Below are 12,395 nucleotides of genomic sequence, written 5' to 3'. Positions count from 1 at the left end.
TACAGCCCTTGAATTCTCTGCCACCTAGTAAACATGTGACTGAGTAAATTAGATGCCCTTTCTTAACCTCATTCCACTAAGCAGTAGTGTCTATCATCTGCTAGGTACTGAGATACAAGGGCAAAAACATAACAGTCCCTGCTTCTAGGGATCTCACATTATATTGGGGGAAACAACATGGAGAACAGTACTAGCAGCTTGGGGTAGATGGTGAGGGAGGAGAAATCAGAAGAGGCTTCCTTATTGTAAGAATTGGCCCTTGGTCAGACCTTTGAAGAAAGCTAGGGTTTCTATGAGGCAAAAGCAAGCTGAAAGTACATTCTTTTGATTTAAAATTGCTATTTGGTTAGTCAAAAACTGGTAGTAACTAAAGGAACACCACAATTATGGTTTTTAAAACTGAAATTCATGGAAAACAGGTAATTCAAGCACTTTAGCTGTATATTAACTTGTTGTTATTTTTTAGTTCTGCCTCAAAACTTATTTTCTTCCTCATTAATTACTCCATTCGGCTTTCCCTAACTACCAACTTTTTTGGGGGGGAGAGGGGGTGAAGCATTGAAATAAAGTAACTAATTCAGCATTTCTAGCTCTGCTGGTCACATCTATTATTGGCTTCTCTTTCCTGTGAAGTGGAGGAATAATAATTGAACTTCTCTACAACTTAAAACAAAACATCTTTTGGTTCTTTAGGATTTTTTTATCATTTTAATAGGCCATTTGACTAAGGTGATTTCTATAACTTACTACCATTACTACTCATGATAATTTTTGTTTTCCTTTTCAGGTCTTTTAAATATAATGAACATATATACTACATATAAAACACTGATTTGGGTGCTATAGGGTATATAAGAGAAGTATAAGATTAGTCCTAGCCCTCTTCCCAAAGAATAATGATAAAAGACCAATGAACTGTGGGAAAAATCAGATATTAAGAGATCACTTCAGGTTGGAATAGTCAAAGAGAACCCTACTTAGGAATCAGGGCGTGAGCTGAATCAAGAAAACGGAGGGAGATTTAGATAATAGGGAAGGAATTCCAGGTGGTGGCCCATAATGTCTGAAAGTATAAAGATAGAAAAAACATAAGCTTTGGGGGAGGGAGAAAAGGGGAGAAAGGTATATAAGATAACTAGGCCAGAGTAAAGAGTTTGGGTAAAACAAGAGCTGGGATCAATTGCAAAGGCTTTAAATGTAGGAGTCTAGACTATTCTGTTTCATACCATTCAAGATATTTAATCAAGGGAGTAGCATGATCAATTAATTTTTTTAAATTATTAAGCATCTACTATGTGCAAGGTGATATGCAAAGCACTATTTTAAGAAGATTATTTGGGAATGATGTGTAAGATTGACTGGAGTAGGGAGAGACCCTAAGTAAAGAGAGAAGTTAGAAGGGCACTGTAATTGTTGTTCAGTCACTTTTCAATCACATCTGACTCTTCATGACCCCATTTGGGGTTTTCTTCGCAAAGATTCTAGAGTGGTTTGCCATTTCCTTCCCCAGCTCATTTTACAGATGAGAAACCTGAGGCAAACAGGATTACGTGACCTGCCCAAGGTCACACAGCTAGTGTCTGAAGCTAGACTGGAACTCAGGAAGATAAATCTTCCTGACTCCAGGCCTGGCACTTTATCCACTGCGTCACCTAGCTGTCCAATACAGCAACAGTACATGCATTAGATGCAAAAAAGGACAGAACAGTAATAAGGAACTAGAAAGAGCTAGAGACAGGATGGGAAGGGAGAAGTGATGAAGAGGAGCATCAAAGCTGATTCAACTTAATTCATATTATATGACAAACAATAAAGTATTTCTTTATCCAGAACCCTAAGGATATAAGGCAAAACTCAAACCAAGATGTTTTCAAGAGGCATGTGAAGACCTGAACTAAGAAATTCTATTAGATGCCTCCTTAGTAGAGCCCACTTTCCCCTCTTTCTACTCCATATCCAGAGTTTCACATTCCTGAGCTCTTGCACCCCCATCCAACACTATTAGGATTTCTGTGCTTCAGGACCAAACAAAATAAAGGTTTTCTTGTTCCCTTTTTCTTAGCAGCATGGAAATTCTTCCAATTTTTTCTTCCAAGCAATAGTGGTTTAACACGGAGTTTGTAGGATCACAAAGATCTACAGAAGGATTATAGAATGAAAGGATTTGAGAACGAATAGATAATGCTAACTATTATATACTATAAAATGGGTTTACAATAGTCTAAAAACACTTGTTCTGTCATGAAAAGAAGTGCTATCTTACTCACTAAGGATGCTGAATAAACCCACAAGAGAATCACTAATAAAATCAGAGTGACCCTTTAACATGTTTGTATATTTCCCTTTTGAATTATTTTGCTTGGTATGTATGGGAATCTAAATTTTAGGGAGAACCCAGTATGTATTCCAGAAACAGATGTCTGTGTTGTTTTAGTGAGTAAAGAAACAACAGAAGGCAGGGGGGGACTGATAGGAAGAAGGAGGGTAGGGTCCACCAATTTTTAATACTTTGAAAGTACTGAATGCCTCAAAGACATGTATTACTTATTTTCTCAAAGTACAATATAAAAATATTACCTGCCAATTAAAATTAAGTAATTTTTAAAGTAAAAATTAATTTTCTGAAAAAATCCAAAATGGGATTTTTAAAAATAATTTCCTCCGTTATTCCTGTCTATCCCATTGTACCTCAATGGCCTTATTTTGAAAAGCATTTTATTAATTTTTTTTTTACACTTTGAAAGGTACAAATAAAGATAAATTTCTAAGACTTGGACAAGGGAGTGACTTTAGATACTAGTCCAATTCCTTCATCTTACAGATGAGGAAAAATATGCCTACCCAGAAAAGTGAAGTGACTTTGTTTAAGGCCACACAATTAGTAACAAAGCCAGGATTCAAGCCTAATTTTTCTAATGTCAAAACTAGTGCTCTTGCCATAATCATACTTTGATTTCATGTCTGAGAATATTCTATTTAACTGCCACAGTTTTTGCATTGCTATCATTATTATTGTTATTTCACTGCACAGGCTTTCTACACATAAAAGTAAACATATTTTCCTAAATTACCACATTAGCAACATTTTTCATAACTACTTCTATATGATAACCCTATTTCTTTAAGTTATCAGCGGTTTTTAAAAAAATTTGGGGGGGTAAACAGTTCATTAGAGTGGTTATATTAGACTGAAGTTAACCATCACATTTTTCCCTTTCCAATGAATAATAAGGATGAAGATTTCACTTTCATCAACTCAGTAATTCTTCTAGATTTCAGAAAGTCAAAGCCATATTTTCTGCTCATTTTTTCTTCTAATTCTGCATTCAGAAAGTTCACTGGGGAAAAGGTCAACTATTTCCTCACTCATATTTCCAATACAGAGAGAAAAAAATGCACTCCAACATGACATTTTATATGTGAGGCAATCACTGTGTGTCCTTGTTTAAATAATTATATTGGTTTGTTCTGGTTGACTGTTTAAAATTTCATATAAGGAAAAGGGTGCAGCCCCTTTAAGGAGTTAGCTATATTTGGTTACTTCCTCCTCTAAATCCTACAATGCTACTGAAAGTATAATTTTTAGCACTCTGGAAGTTTTGAAGGGGAGAATAAGTAAAGAAGGAAGAAAGTTAATGTGGAAAAGAACAGACAGAAGAAAAGTAGCAGAGAAAGTCCTGACGACAAGAAGAGAAGGTCAAGGGGTTTTAAAATAGCCCAAGGTAAAAGTTATTAGCCTCCTCTGTCTGATATTCAGGCAGAACAAAGAGGAATCAGCTTGGGGAGGGGGAATGTCTAAAGAAGAAAACCCTAACTTTAATACAGTGAAGTTCAAGGCTATATAGAAGCCCAATTCTTTCATGTAACCTTCTGCAATTATCTGAAAATAGCCCAAGAAAGGCCAATAATAAAGAAAAGCAAAAATAAACAGAAGGAAGCTCCTTTATCAAATCCAGAACTACACAAAATGACATCCAGAAGTACTCAGAGGAAGGGCCGACCATGCTCTGTACAGAGCAATGGTGAGCCAGCAGGTACTCCAATAATCAGAGAAGTGGGAACAAAGCCTGGGTCCAGTCTGTCAGAACAGAAGCCCAAGAAAAAACCATATGCTCTTTGGTCACTGTACAGAGAGAGACAGAGCCCGGCTGTACATTCCCCTAAGAACAGAGGAAGGGCCAACCCAGCACACCTTGAGGGGTAGACTTGGGGTGCTGAACTGGAGATTTGAGAACAGGAATATAATCTAACAGATTACACTGGAGTCTGTCAGGGCCATGTAACAAACTGCTAATTGAGGATCATGCAAGCAGAAGGAGACAGAGATGGCCAAGGCTATAACAAACAGTGAACCACCAGGAGGTTGAGATAGAAGTCAGGGACTGAAAAAGAGGGTGAGGCCTAATAGCAGCCACCCCATCTAGAAACCAGAAGTATGCAGACTAAAAATGGGAGTGAATGAAAACAAGACTTATCCAGTCTCTGCAAGAGTATCACAAAGATTGGGCCCCAGCACAAAATTGCAGATGAATTACAGGTGAAAATATGAGTAAAAAGGAAAAAAAAAAAACAAAACCAAATACAATGAAGAAATACTTAGGGGAGAGAAAAGCCTAAGAGGCAAACCGAAAAGAGTACCCCAAAGCAACCAGAGGCAGTACTTCAGAGAAAAAAAAAAAGGATTGGCCACAAGGCTACAAGAGTAGCTGGGAGAAATAAAGAGATTTAAAAAAAAAAGAATTATATAAATTTAGAATTCAAGAGGAAAAAAACTGAAATGAGAATAAATTAAAACGAAGTTAAAAAACACTACCCAAGTAGTAGACTCCTTAAAAGGACAGAAGAAACAATTCAATAACTTCATAAGACCGTAAGAAATACTAGAATAAAGTTAAAAGGTGGAAGGAAACTGAAGAAATGAAATAACAACTTCTATAATAAATTCAAGATGGATATATGGTCTGAATATTAAAGGTCACACCATAAAAAAGTGAGAAAAGAAGCAGATCATACACTTTTCACATCTATAGATAGGAGAGATATTTTTAACCAAGCATGAAGCAGAGGCAATTACAAAGAATAAAAGGACTGCAAACTATTAACAATCATATAAAAAGCTCTAAACAACTAATAAAAGAAATACAAATTAAAATAGCCCTAAGGTTTTTATCTCATACCCAGCAAACTGGCAAAGATAACAAAAGATGGGAATAGCCCCTATTGGAGAGATTGTGGAAAGACAGGTACACTAATGCACTGTTGGTTTAGCTATGAATTGTACAATCATTCTGGAAATTATGGAAATATGCAAATAAAGTGGCTAAAAGGTCTATACTCTTTGACCCAGAGATTCCACTACTAGGTATATACCCCAAGGAAATCAATGAGAGAAAAAGAAAGGCTTTATATACATCAAAATATTTATAGCAACACTTTTTGTGGTATCAAAGAACTAGAAAAGAAAATAGACATCCACCTATTGGGAAATGGCTAAACAAATTGTAGTACATGAAATTAATGGAATAGTACTATGCTGTAAGAAATGATGTAGGATGTTCCACAAAAACATGCAAAGATTTACATGATCTGATCAAAGTGAAATAAGCCGAGCCAAGGAAACAACACACAATGAAAACAATGTAAACGGAAAGAAAAATAATAAAAAATGAATGTTGCCAAATTATAAAAAACAAGTTTGGACTCAAAGAAGAGATCCTTACTCCTCTGCAAAACTGGGGAGTACATAGGTGTAGAATATTACATGTCATTTTTTTTTTCAGTTAATCAGTTTTCTGATTTTGTTTTCCTCTTCTTTTTTTTTTTAAATTATTGGTTGAAATGCATGGCTCTCTGATAGAACAAAGGGGAGGAACACAGTGAAAAATCTTATAAACATATAGAGAACAAAAGTCATTCCACAACAAAGGATATGAACAAACAGTTCTCAAAAGAAGAAATGCAGGCTATCAACAACTATATGAAAAAAATGTACCAAATCATTAATAATAAGAGAAACGTAAATTAAAACAACTCTGAATTCCCATCTCACATGCATGAAATCGGGAAAAATAACAAAAAAAGGAAAATTACAATTACTGAAGGGGCTCTGGGTGATCAGGCACACTAATGAATTATTAGTTGAGATATAAATTGGTGCGACCTCTTTGGATAGAAATTTGGAACCAAACTCCAAAAGTCACTCAACTGTATACCCTTTGAACTAATAAGACCACTATTATGCTTATACCCCAAAAAGACCAAACAAAGATGGAAAGGATCTATATATACAAAAATATTTATAGCAGCACACTTTAGTGAATCAAAGAACTGAAAACAAGTGGGTATCCATTAACTGGGGAAAGGCTAATGAGATTATGCTTTGTATATAATAGAATATTATTGCACCATAAAACATGATTAAAGGGACCGATTCAGAGAAACCTACCAGGACTTATATTTACTAACATACAGTGAAGTAAGCTGAACCACAACAATAATTTATACAATGACTACAAAGGAGAATAATACTGAAAGGATTAAGAATTTGATCATTGCAATGACAATCATGGCTTTACAAGATTGGTTATGAAGAAACTTTCCCCATCTCTTGGAAGAGAGTTGATAGACTAGAAGGAGAATGACACATATATTTTCTGATATGGTCAATTTGTATATTTGTTTTGCTTGAGTATACTTATCTATTACAATAAAGAGCTTGATTTTATTTTATTTTTTGAAAGGAGTGTTGGACGGTAGGACAGTGATTTTAAAAAGCAAGAAAATGAAGAAAAAAGCATGAATGAACAATAAAAACACACAGAAAACAGCAGAAGGCTATTCAGAAAGGGATACAGACAAGTAGGACAGTGCTGAAACCATGTTAAATTTTAAATCTTTTTTTTTAAAACTAAGATGTACAAAAGTAGAGATTTGATTTCATACTCAAACCTTTTTTCCGTTCTTTGTATACTGAAAGGTTGTTTGTTGATGTCTTGTCAGGTTAATAAAGGTAAAAAGGAAAACTTAAAAAGAAAAAAAGCAAACCAGTTCCTTCTTGCCAAAAAGGGAATCAATCTCCCCAATAAAACTGTTAAGTCTTCCAGGACAGTGACATCTTTCCTACTTCTTTTATGTTTTCCCCCTTCCCCATGCTAACACAATACTGAACACACTGTGAGGTCTGGAAGTTCTCATTATCAAATGCTGGTAGATACGACTTGAAACTTGAAGTCCCCATCAAGTTCTGTCACTTAGATGCCTATGAAAGGAAACATGCCAAACAAATTCTAACAAATATATTCTATCCAATTGAGAAAGGAGGTAATTTTTGAGAAAAATTTGCTTTATACAGAATGTGTGAAATTATAAACCTGGAAACCATTCAACCCACATCTACTTCATTATAACCTAAGCATACATGTCTATTGAGATTGCCTTCATACTTTCTAAATGTAAAGGTAAATTAAAATTAGTTGGAAAATATTTCTTCTCTTCAGCACCTTAATAAAATTAATGTTTAAAAAGAGACCAATGGGGCTTTGGAAAAAAAAGAATAAATGCATGAACCTAAAGAAACTCCTAAGACATAGTGAGGTATAACAAGAGGAACTGGATCAGAGTTTAAGAAATGGTTAGTGGAACAAAGTAGAGTTGTCTTTCCCCTTCTCTCATTTTATACAGTGCAGAAAAAAAAAATGAAGAGATTTGTTATCATCCTTATTCCTCTTGGCTCAGCAAACTGTATTTTTAACTGTCGTCAAGGCTAAATCCTGAAAATGTAAAATTTACATATCTCAGAAGTAGCACCACAAAATGTAATGAATTTCCAGTCATTTGCTATTATTAGGCGCTCACTCACTACATAATCTCAGAAGCAGTACGAGTTGTATTCTCTGAATGCTAAATCATGTGGACGCATTAAAGAAAAATCTTCAAGATTCAAAATCTGCTTCTTTCCTTGTAAGGTTTTCCTTTGTGGCTTTGGTAGATTCTAGTATTTACAAATTTGCTGACAGCAGCATTGCACTGACTCAGTTAAGAAACAATCATTCATATCACTGTCAAATTATTCGTAGCTTCCAAGACTGTTCCTGTCCTCTCAATAAATCAATAAACATTTATTAAGTACCTGTTATGTACTAAGCATTGTACTAAGCGCTGAAGATACAAAAACTGGCAAAAGATAGTCCCCTGTCCTCAAGGAGCTTATAATTTAATGGGGGAGACATCATGGCAAATAAATATATACAAAGCAAGCTTTACATAGGATAAATAGGAAATAATAACAGAGGGAAGGTCCTGGAATTAACAGGAGTTGAGGAAGGCTTCCTATAGAAGGTAGGATTTTAATTGGGAGTTAAAGGAAATCAAGGAGGTCAGTTGTCAGAGCAAAATAAGTCTCTTCCTACCTTGAGCCCCAGGCATGGGGGGGCGGCCAGAGAAAATGACCAGAGTCAAGAACTGAAGTGTCTTGTTACTTTCAAGCAGGAGTAAATTTATGCTTTTCCAAGCAGTGAAACATAATTTTTTTTTTCCCCTCAAGACAGAAAGACACAGACATTGAGGGGGCGGAGCCAAGATGGCAGAGGGAAAGCAGTGACTTGCTCTCTGAGCTCTGCCCCCAAATCCTTCCAAATACCTATAAAAAATGGCTCTAAACAAATTCTAAAGCAGCAGAACCCACAAATAGACAGAGTGAAACAAATTTCCAGCCAAAGACAGCCTGGATGGTTGATCAGAAAGGTATATCGTGCCGGGCGGGTAGAGGAGTGCAGTCCGGCATGGGCGCACAGGCACAGCGACCCTGGAGCAGGCCTCAGAGGACTGAATCGCAGTCAGCTGTGGCAGTTTCCAGACTTCTCAACCCATGAATGCCAAAGACAACTTGGAAGGTCAGTGGGAAAAGTTCTGTGACTGCGGTTGAGAGAGGAGCTAGGTCTCAGCTGCAAGTCTCAAGCACAGCCCGGGGCCACAGCTGTTTCCTGAGCTTCCAGCCCACAGAATGAGGGGGAATCAAGTGGTTGATCAGAGGGGGACTGCAGGGTTCTCTTTGCCAGTGCTGAGGCAGGAATCTCTTGCTTTACTGGTGCCTGGATTTGGGTCACAGTTCTGAGGGGTGGTCCTGGGGTGAGAAGGAGCGCTGGTGTGGTGGAGCTTGTTGTGGCGATGGAGAGAGAACACCTCACACCTCGCCCCTTATCATAGCACCTTGGAAGAACTGAAAATTTCAGATCCCTATAAGTACCTCTGAAAACAGCTATACAAACCCCCAAAGTTTGGGACAGTACATTCTCTACACTGGAAGCAGACTTTTACCTTAACAAAGAGTTTAAAACTCAAGTAGTTGGCCAGGATCATGAGTAAGCAATGCAAAAAGAGTCAGACTATATTATCTTACTTTGGTGACAAAGAAAAGCAAAACATACAACCAGAAGAAGACAATAAAGTCAAAGCTCCTACATCCAAATCCTCCAAGAAAAATATGAATCAGTCCCAGGCCTTGGAAGAGCTCAAAAGGGATTGTGAGAAGTAAGAGAAGTAGAGGAAAAACTGAGAGTGATGAAAGAAAATCATGAAAAACAAGTCAACAGCTTTGTAAAGGAGACCCAAAAAAATAGTGAAGAAAATAACACTTTAAAAAATAGCCTAACTCAAATGGCAAAAGAGGTCCAAAAAGCCAATGAGGAAAAGAACGCCCTAAAAAGTAAAATTGGCCAAATGGAAAAGGAAGTCCAAAAGATTACTGAAGAAAACACTTCCTTAAAAATTGCATAACTACACGTGTATAACCTATATTTAGTTGCTTGCCTTATCAATGAGGGTGGGTGGGGAGGGAAGAAGGGAGAAAATTTGGAACCCAAAGTTTTAAAAACACATGTTTAAAAAAATGTTTTCAACATGCAACTGGGAAATAATACAGGAAATGGGGTACAGAAATCCATCCTGCCCTACAGGAAAATTGAAGGGGAAGGGGATAAGAGAAAGAGGGGAGAGACAGAAGGGAAGGCAGACTAGGGGAAGGGATATTCAGAATGCATGCCATCTTTGGGTGGGGGAGGGGCAAGATGGGGTAAAAATCTGGAACTCAAAATCTTGTGGAAGTAAATGTTGAAAACAAAAAAAAATAAATAAAAATTGCCATAAAAAAAAGGATAGAGAGAGACAAGCAGCATTTGCTTTTTACCTCTTTTTTCCCCCATATATGATTTTTACTGCTTGCTTAAGATTTTTAGTAATTAAGCAAGAGCTTGTGTTCAGACAATTAAGCAGATTATCAGTGTTCCCTAATTGCTCGTTCTTTGCCTCTTTACATAAAGGTCATGCATGCAGAGTTACATAAAGCTTATGTAAGCTTTACACTTTACAAAAATAAAATTCAGAAGTAAAAGTTTAGGACAAATGTATTTCAACTATACTTTTGTTTGGAGATGCAATTACTACACCACCTTTAAATAACTAGAAACAGAATCATGTGTAGAATCAAACCAAAGAATACACAGGAATAAAAATTTTCATTCCAGGAGGAACAAAGAGACAATTGAGATAGATGATCACCCACTCCTCAGATCTACCTATTACTAACTTGCCATTCATAGTTGTCATTTCATCAACGTATAGGAAAAAAACACTACAGGAAAATGAGTAACTGGAATCCAAAGTCCTAAACCTTGTGATGTGTTTTAAAGGATGGGAAAAGGACCTCCTATCTGAAAATATTTCTTCTGCAGTTCTGTCAAAGTGCCTGAAATTAAAACTGGAGCCATTTCTCTGAGTTACTATATTGCTTCCACAAGGTCCCTATTAAAATGTAAATATCTCACCTGAGAAGGGTATTACATTAAGTGTTTGTCAGTCATTAATAGTTTATAGAATATTAGTTTATTGGATTCACAAAGAGCAGAGCTTGATGAGGTCTTAACAGAATGGTACACAGGACAAAAATGGAGATGGAAAGGGAATGCAAGATCTCTGCAGAGGAAAGTTCTAGGCCACATGAAGCACTAGGTGCCTAAATATAAAGGGGGTAAATTTAAGAAAAAGATATGACTAGTAACAAGACAGTGAAGACAGCACTTAACTTTGTCAATTTCACAGTTTTACCAGGGACCATTACCAGGGGTCTAAGGTTAGTTTCCTGGAGGGTCTGATAACCCTTATTCATCTGAAAAGTGACAAGGGAATGATGTATGATATATAACAAAGATGACTAGATTTTGAATCAGAAAAACTGGGTTTGAATCTCAACCCCGTTATTTACTACCCTTGTGTTACCTGACAAGTCTTAACTTTTCAGGGCCTCAGCTTCCTGATTTATAAAATGAAAGGACTGGACTAAATAAAGTATAAGAAGAACATGAGAACATGGTTGAGTACTCTGAAGAACAGTATGAGAACTAGCTCACGAGTGGTAAATAATAACTCCATACTGAAAACTTTGGCCAAATTTATTTTAATTTAGTGATCTGAAACAATTGACACCTGGAAGGAAAAGACTATCTATCTAGCAAATGTAGAGACCTCTGAGAGGTGGCCTGGGCAGAGTGGAAAGATAGTTGTCCTGGGGGCAGCTAGGTGGCACAGTGGAATAGAACTCTGGCATTGGAGTCAGGAGGACCTGAGTTCAAATCCAGCCTCAGACACTTGATACTAGCTGTGTGACCTTGGGCAAATCACTTAACCCCGACTGCCTCACCAAAAAGCAAAAAAAAAGAAAAAAAAGAAGATAGTTACTCAGACTCAGGAAGACCTAGATTCTAGTCCCACCTCTTACACATACCAGGTAAGTCATTTGACATCTCAGTGCCTGCCCTGGCAACTGTCTGACACTCTAAGTTGCAAGCAGGTTCCAATCTGCCTCTATAGAGGCCATTTCCTAATAAGGAGTTTCCTATACCAATAAAATCATGGACCTCATAGTTAAAAAAAAAAAATCTGTAACAATAAAAACATCTGACATTTGTGAAACAATGATTCATTGCTTATTCAAATAAAAACTTTTGATGTTCTCAGGACTTTAAAAAAAATCTGTCAAAAGCCTCATTTCATAGGGACGATTATGTGTTTGTGGAAACAACACAGTTTACTCAGTCAGACCAGTTTAATTAATCAAATGGTAATTATTTATTATTATGTGTCTCCTTTGGGGCAGGCACTGAGCTAGGCACTGGGAAGCACAAACAATTAAATTATAATCCCTATTCTCAATGAGCTTACATTCAGTCCACAAGATAACTACATATACTGCTATGCTGGCAATCAATTACTGGAAAATATTTGCAGAAAAGATATAAGGTATTGTACTTTTTAGTACCCTAATTTTTAAATTCCTTGATTTCTTGACAACTGGATGGATTTTAATTTAATAATAAATTATAATAGCAATAATTACTAGCATT

General features: G+C 36.5%; 1 protein-coding gene across 1 annotated transcript in view; it reads right to left on the bottom strand.

Moving 5' to 3' along the window:
* Nucleotides 1-12,395, bottom strand: part of HSD17B4 (hydroxysteroid 17-beta dehydrogenase 4) — a 122,903-nt gene that overhangs the window by 20,053 nt on the left and 90,455 nt on the right. The window lies entirely within an intron of this gene.

Source organism: Vombatus ursinus, unplaced genomic scaffold, assembly GCF_900497805.2.
Source record: "Vombatus ursinus unplaced genomic scaffold, bare-nosed wombat genome assembly UNPS02014807.1, whole genome shotgun sequence".
Classification (NCBI taxonomy): Eukaryota; Metazoa; Chordata; class Mammalia; order Diprotodontia; family Vombatidae; genus Vombatus; species Vombatus ursinus.
This window is presented reverse-complemented; position numbering and strand designations above follow the sequence as displayed.